Source organism: Nycticebus coucang, chromosome 22, assembly GCF_027406575.1.
Source record: "Nycticebus coucang isolate mNycCou1 chromosome 22, mNycCou1.pri, whole genome shotgun sequence".
NCBI lineage: Eukaryota > Metazoa > Chordata > Mammalia > Primates > Lorisidae > Nycticebus > Nycticebus coucang.
Window position 1 is genome coordinate 34,964,645 of NC_069801.1, and position 8,119 is coordinate 34,972,763.

The following is an 8,119-nucleotide window of genomic DNA, read 5'->3' on the forward strand; positions in this document are numbered from 1 at the left end:
TGGGGTCGTAAGTTTTTGTTAGAGTTGAGTTCCACCTTTAGTACCTTATGGTCTGAGAAGATACAAGTTAAAATTTTAATTCTTTTGATTCTGTTGAGGTTTGTTTTGTGGCCTAGGATATGATCAATTTTGGAGAATGTTCCATGGGGTGATAAGAAGAATGTATATTCTTTATCTATATGCGTCTATCAGCACAGTTGTTCTAGGGTCTCATTTAAATCTCTTATATCTTTGTTTAATTTCTGTTTAGAGGATCTGTCTAGCTCTGTAAGAGGAGTGTTAAAGTCCCCTGTTATGGTATTATCGGATATTATATTGCTCAGACTGAGTAAGGTCTGTTTCAAAAATCTGGGAGCATTTAAATTGGGTGCATAAGTATTTAGAATTGAAACGTCTTCTTGTGTTTTTCCCTTGACCAATATAAAGTGACCATCTTTGTCTTTTTTGACATTAGTTGCTTTAAATCCACATGTATCTAAAAATAAGATTGCGACTCCTCTTTTCTTTTGAATTCCATTTGCCTAAAAAATTGTCTTCCAACCGTTGACTCGGAGTTTTAATTTGTCTTTTGAAGCCAGGTGTGTTTCCTGCAGACAGCAAATGGATGGCTTGTGTTTTTAAATCCAGTCAGCCAATCTATGCCTCTTCAGTGGGGAATTCAAGCCATTAACATTTATGGAGATAATTGATAAGTGTGGTAGTATTCTATTCATCTTATTTTGTGAGAGTCCATTGCTTAGTTTTATCTTTTGCATCAGTGAGGAGGTTAGGTTCTGTCCTTTAATTTCTGAGTTCTTTGCTGCTGATCCATTGCGATGGTCAGTATGTAGAACAGGCTGAAGTATTTCCTGTAGAGCTGGTCTTATTGTGGTGAATTTCCTCAATGTTTGTATATCAGTAAATGATTTGATTTCTCCATCAATTTTAAAGCTTAGCTTAGCAGGATATAGAATTCTGGGCTGGAAATTGTTCTGTTTAAGTAGATTAAAGGTAGATGACCATTGTCTTCTTGCTTGGAAAGTTTCATTAGAGAAGTCTGCAGTCAGTCTGATGGATTTGACCCTGTAGGTCAACTGGTGCTTACCCCTGGCAGCTTGAAGAATCTTTTCTTTTGTTTTGACTTTGAACGGGTTCATCACAATGTGTCTTTGAGAAGCTCAGGTAGAGTTGAGGTGACCTGGAGTCCAATATCCCTTTGAAAGGAGTGTGTCAGAATCGTTGGTGATATTTGGGAAATGTTTATTTGTAATATTCTCTAGTATGGCTTCCATTCCTCTGGGGCATTCTTCTTCCCCTTCTGGGATTCCTATAACTCGTATGTTGGAACATTTCATAAAGTCCCATAATTCTGTCAGTGAACGTTCTGCTTTCTCTCTCTTCTTTTCTGCTTCTTTAACTATCTGAGTTATCTCAAGAACTTTGTTCTCTACCTCTGAAATTCTTTCTTCTGCATGGTCTAACCTGTTGCTGATACTTTCTATTGCATCTTTAAGTTCCCTAATCAACTACTTCAGTTCCTTCTGCTCTGCTATATCCTTTCTATATTCTTCATATCATTCATCTCTTATTTGATTCTGTTTTTGGATTTCCTTTTGGTTATTTTCCTCTTTATCAGCAATTTCCTTCATTGTTTCCATCATTTCCTTCATTGTTTTCATCATGTGTATTCTAAATTCCCTTTCTGGTTTTTTTTTTTTTTCCCCTTTCTGGTTTGGCAGTGACTTTTTTTTTTTTTTTGTAGAGACAGAGTCTCACTTTATGGCCTTCGGTAGAGTGCCGTGGCCTCACACAGCTCACAGCAACCTCCAACTCCTGGGCTTAAGCGATTCTCTTGCCTCAGCCTCCCAAGTAGCTGGGACTACAGGCGCCCGCCACAACGCCCGGCTATTTTTTGGTTTTTTTGCAGTTTGGCCGGGGCTGGGTTTGAACCCACCACCCTCATTATATGGGGTCGGCGCCTTACCGACTGAGCCACAGGCACCGCCCCTAAATTCCTTTTCTGTCATTCCTAACATTTCTTTATAGGTGGAATCCTCTGCAGTAGCTACTTCATGGTCCCTTGGAGGAATTGCTCTGGACTGGTTCTTCATGTTGCCAGGAGTTTTCTGCTGATTCTTCCTCATGAGTGATTTCTTTTATCTGTTTCCTTGCCCTAATTTTCCTTTCACTTCCTCTTGCTCTTTAAGTTGCCGGACCTGTGAACTAGGGTTTTGATGAGTCCTTTTGGTATAGGACCAGAAAGATGAGAATGTTGAAGAGGAAGAAGGGATAAAAGAAAGAAAGACAGAAAAGAGAAAGGAGAGGGGGGTGGGTAAAGGGAATATTAACAAAAAGAAGAGAGGCACAGAAAGAGGGAGACAGAGCAATATAGGTGTACAGTAGAGTACTTCGACACAACCTTAAAAAAAAACCAGCCCCTGGGGGTGCCGGGTTGGGTGGTTCCCTTGAGGTCAGCAGCTCTTTGCTAGCCTGATCGGACACAGTACCCCACCTCCACCAAGTAGAGAGGAAAGACAAAAATGCCATAAATCAAACCAAAACAAACAGAGAACTTTATGGGATAAAATTGGAGGAAAAAAACAAATAATAGGGGTAGAAACACTAGCAAAAATGGAGTTGTAATTATTGAAAAAGGCAACAGTGGGAAATTATATTTAAACTAGAAAAATGGAGAAAGAAAAGAAAGAAAAAAATAAAAACAAAACAACTACTACAACAACAAAAAAGCCAAAAACAAAGCAGTACTTGTTGAATATTGTCTGGGCAACAGGTAATCTTCTGGGGTATGAGATGATAGTTGTTTATTTTATATCATACAATAAAGATATTTTCTTATGAAAAAATTTAAATTCATTAACAGTAAATGCATATAAAATTTAGTTCCTCAGGTGCACAAGCCATAATTCAAGTGCTCAAAAGCTGCTAGTGACTAATGGCCACCATATTGAATAGCATAGATACTGAATCCTTCTTCCATCATTCCGGAAAGTCCTGTTGGACCATGCTTCTCCAGAGGCCTGTGACTCTGAGAGGGGGTTTGTCCCATCACATACCAAAGTCTCCAGCCTCTCCACATGCCTGCTCAGGAGGAGATCCCACAGGGTAAGATGGAGAGGATGCAGGATTCTACTACCCAGTCTCAATTCCTATCATACAGTGACCCAGATGAGAGGGTGAGTCTTCCTTGTCACTTTGTCAATGTCCATTGTTCTCTCATTTAGCTATGTGAAAAACCTGTCAGTGCCTGGCCTATAATAGGAGACTTTGTAAATATTCAACTAGTCCAATCCCATTTTACAAATGAAACTGAGACCCACAGTGGTCTAGTTTAAGACCCAGGTCTCAGAGATTTCCAAGCTATCTGCCTACGATGGAATTTAGAATACAATAATGGCTTTTGGGCCTTATTTTTATCTCAAGAATTTCAGGTTTTATCCAGGTGATCCTATGAACTTATGTGTCAGACATACAACCTCTAGTATTGCCTTATCTGTGATTATATATATGACTATATCCTAGATTTTGGAGGAATTAACCAAGGGCCAGCACTGATTGTAGTGCACAAGACTTTTATGTGATCTGGCTGAATGGTTAAACAAGAAGAATTAGGTAGAAGGTAAAATCAATATGAAAAAAAAATCACAAATTATTACCTACTGCGTACCAACTACAGTTTTAAGAAGCTCTAATAGATAGCTCAACACCCCCGTGAAGCAGGGAGGTGAATACTCTCATTATTCTCATTTTATAAACAAGGAAATGGAGGTTGAGATGAATAACTTGCCCAAGATCTCAGAGCTGTTTAAGTGGCTTGAAATCCCACAATCTTAGTGCTTATCTAGAATTCTCTCCTCAACTTTGCAACTGCTGAATATCTGGACCTGATGGAGCCTTAGGAACATCTTGTTCCATCCCTTTCTTTTACTCACAGGGTGGCTGAGGGCCAACAGAGGGGTGTTGATCTACCCAAGGTTATTCAGAAAGTTTTTTAAGATAGACCTTGAACCTGAGTGTGGGTCTCCTAACTCCTGTACAGTGTTCTCTTTTCTTCATTACTTTAAAATAGTCTAATATATCAAATGACCCACTGAGCATCTTCTGGGTACCCACATGTGTTGGATGTTTTTGTGGAAGAAACCTTCAGCTTGTAGAGAGTGGCCTTGGAATCATACCTTACCTGGTTGCTTATCAGGTGAACTTAAGGGAGTCATTGTCTATGTCTTGGCCTCAGTTTCTCCAGATAAGAAATAAATATATAATTGCCTTAAGGATTAAGTCAGATTGCCTAGTGCAAAGTAGTTGTTCAAGAAAAAGGAGTGGATGCTGAAAATACAGGTCCTGCCCTCTATAATCTGGATGTGGAACTAAGACTGACATGCAGGACAAAGTTGAAAGGCAGCAGAGAACAAGCTTTGTTGCGAGGTCGGACAATGAATATCAGGACGGCCAATAGGCTGTTGGTTCCATATGGCTAAGGAGTCTTTCACCTTGTGGTGATTTAGGATCAAGAAATTATCCAGGGTTGGCTGGTCGCCTGTAGCTCAATGGTTAGAGCGCTGTGCACCAGGGGGTGGTGGGTTCGAACCTGGCCAGGGCCTGCTAAACAAACATTGTACCCTCATATTAATTTGAATAAAGTTAAAAAAAAAAAATCATCCAGAGGAAGGCTGGCCTGCAGGAATTCAGGTAGGACACTAAGACACTAGGTGGCGCTGGTGGCCCACCTGGGAATTGAGAGAGCCCAGAAACCAGCTAGGGGAATCCCCTGACCCGCTGTGGTTTCACTTCTGTTGCTTCTAAGATATGAACCCGTAGTGGGAAGGTCCCTGGGAGGCTGAGGGTCAGGGCACTCTGCTCCAGGAAAGAAGGATAGACAGAAATTTCACATTTCTTACTCCATTTATTCTTTTTTTTTTTTTGAGACAAAGTCTCACTATGTTGCCCTCGGTAGGGTGCTGTGGCATCACAGCTCACAGCAACCTCACACTCTTGGGCTTAAGCAATTCTCTTGCCTCAGCCTCCCAAGTAGCTGAGAGTACAGGTGCCCACCACAATGCCTGGCTGTTGTTGTTGTTGTCATTGTTGCTTAGCAGGCCCCTGGAAGGGTTGGAAACTGCCAGGCCTGGTGTATGTGGCCGGCATCCTAACCACTAAGCTATGGGCGTCCAGCCTACCCCATTTATTCTTCACGGCTCCCCTTTTAGGTACTATCTCAGTTTTACACACAAGGTACTGTGACTCAGAGGGTTAATTATATTATAAACAAGTGCATCCAGGCCCACTGATTCCAAATCCCATGCTCCTTCCAGGAAAATATGCTCCTCCCAGCCTGGAATCAGTCTATCAACAGAGGCTAAATGCGGTGTCAGGGAGGTAATACCAGATAGGACACGGGACTAAAAGCACTTCCTCCCGACCCCATGACCTCCCTAGACCAGTCCACTATCCCTTGTTCACCTCGTCTATGGTAGTAACCTGCAAATCCATTTCCCTGCTTCCATTCTTGCACCCCTAAGGGTCTGTTCTCTATAGCAGTCTTTCAGAAGGAAACCACTTCACATTATTCCTCAGTTCAAAACCCTCTGATGCTTCCTATTCCAATCAGAATGTCTGAATTTCTCACCACACCTACAAGCAGTGGAGTGCTGGTCATTGTGTGACCACTGGTTCTCAGAGGTAGGGAGCCCTGAGTTGTAACATTTGCTAATCGTGGTGTACATTCTCCCCCCATGGTAGATGTGAAGCTTCCATAATCAGCCAGTCTGAGCTGGCGCCAATGCACAAGGCCAGAATGGGGCTCTTGCACCATGACTTCTCCGGACAAATTGCTCATCCCCTCCTGGCGCTCTGTCTGCTGGATCACTGACCTTCTTGCTGTTTCTTGAACATAATAAGCAGAATTACACCTCAGGGCCTTGGCACTTGCTTGTTCTCTCTTCCCCCACAGATGTATATAACCCGCTGCATCCCCTCAATTCAGTTGTCTGCTCAAATGTCACAGAGAGGCCCCCAACTCCAGAAAACTCACCTTAGATATCTACCCCCACCCTCCATCACATTTATTCCTCACTCTGCTTTATTTTTCTCTAAGGCCCCAATCCCTATCTAATAATAATACTAACTATGTGAATAATGTCCCCTACTGGTTGAAGGTCTTTTCTGGGGCTGACTCCCCTAGTAGTCTGTCTGTCCTTGCACAAATTGACACTTGTATGTGTGGCCAGAAATACCCTCGGGCAGAAATGCAGTCTATCACTAATAATAAGTGACAGACTTATTAAAATTTGTTTGTCTAGGTCATCACTGTATTGACACCTCCAGAACAGGCCTGGCTCAAAGAAAGCACTCAGTACATATTTATTGGGTTAATAAATGAAAAGTTGCCTTCCTCCTACATATAATATCTTTTTGCAGTTTTTGTGTTTTCTCTTAATTCTTTTTTTTTTTTTGGGGGGGGTTTTTTTGGCCGGGGCTAGGTTTGAACCTGCCACCTCCGGCATATGGGACCGGCACCCTACTCCTTGAGCCACAGGCGCCATCCAGTTTTCTCTTAATTCTTGATATGCTGTAGTCTCACCATGCTGTGTCTAGATGTGAATTTACTTTCGTTGTTCTGTTCAGTACTGAGATGCATCTCAAATCTGAGCCATCATATCTTTCTTTAACTCTGGAAAATTCTCAGTTCTTATTCCTGTAATCTTGCTTCTTCTGCATTCCCTCTGTCCTCCTGGAACTCCTACATAGCAGTCTGTTAGTCTATATTCCATGTCTCTTAACTGCTTGGCATTCTATGGAATGCCATTTGTCCTTTAGTATCTGTTCCTCTTTTTCCTTAGTAATAGAATCTCTGATGTTTAGCTAGGCACATGGCTGCTTGGGGTAAAGGCAATACTTCTGAGTCTTCCATTTTGATACATATGGGCATATAAAGAGCTCTGGACAGTGAAGATAAGTGTGAATCCTGAGAAACTTTCTTGTAATGTCTTTAAAGCAAGGAGGTGTGTAATTCTTTGACCTATCCTTCTTCCTAAAGGATATCTGAAAAATACATGAGATGGCTAGAGTTGGTGCAGCCATCTTGGTCCAAGAAGTCACAGAGAAGGAGCCTGGGTTTGGATGACTTCATGAAATCTTCCTCAAACTTTGTAATGCTGAGCCACTCCGTGAGAGAGAACTGGACTTGGATCTCCTTTAAACCATCATAATTTTCTTATCTGTCTTAGTTTGGGCTTCCCAAAACAGACCTTGAGACAAGGAGTAGGAGCAAGTAGTTTCTTTGGGAAGTGATCCCAGGAAGCTCAGTGAAGAAGTGGGGAAGAGAGGTAAGGAAGGGAGGAAAGTCAGTATAGGATTTGATCTTGAGTGGGTTGCTTCTGGGAGCAAACAGAAGCTCAGTCTTGCTGTGGGAGCCCATGGAAGACGTCACAAAACAGGCTGCAGAGTTGCCCTATCAAGGGGAAGGAAGCTGGAGGAATTATTGTGAATAATATCCCACTGGTTGAAGGTCTTTTCTGGGACTAATTCCCCCAGTAGCCTGTCTGTCCTTGTACAAATTGACACGTGTGTGTGGCCAGAAATACCCTCAGGCAGAAATGCAGGAAGCTGTCGTCTTCTGCAGAACCATTTTCAGGTGACCGCTGTGGTCATCCAAGGGAATGTGGGCTGGGCACCAGCAGTGTCTGCACCCTGTGTGTTGCATCAGAACCTCCTCTAACTCTTACATTGCTCCTTCCTGTATTTTTTTATTTAATCATAACTGTGTACATTGATGCACTTATGGGGTACATCCTTCCTGTAATTTATTTCTAGTAGCATCCTAGGTGAAATCCCCAGTTTTCTCTTCCAAATCATTGGTCCTATCTTCTACCATGTCCAATCTAGATGTACTTGCCCCTCACTTTATTTCCATAACTGTATTTCCCATTCCCAATTTTTCTAATATGTTGTGTTTAGTTTCTGCCTGTTTTTAATTTAGAATTTCTTCTTCTTCTTTTTTTTTTTTTTACTTTTGTCTGTAGGGGATTCATTTTCCAAATTACCAATTTTTTTGTTGGCTGTCTAAATCAGCATTCATTTTTCTTCCAGAATGTGTTTGGAATTTTAGTTTTAGGCTTTTGTT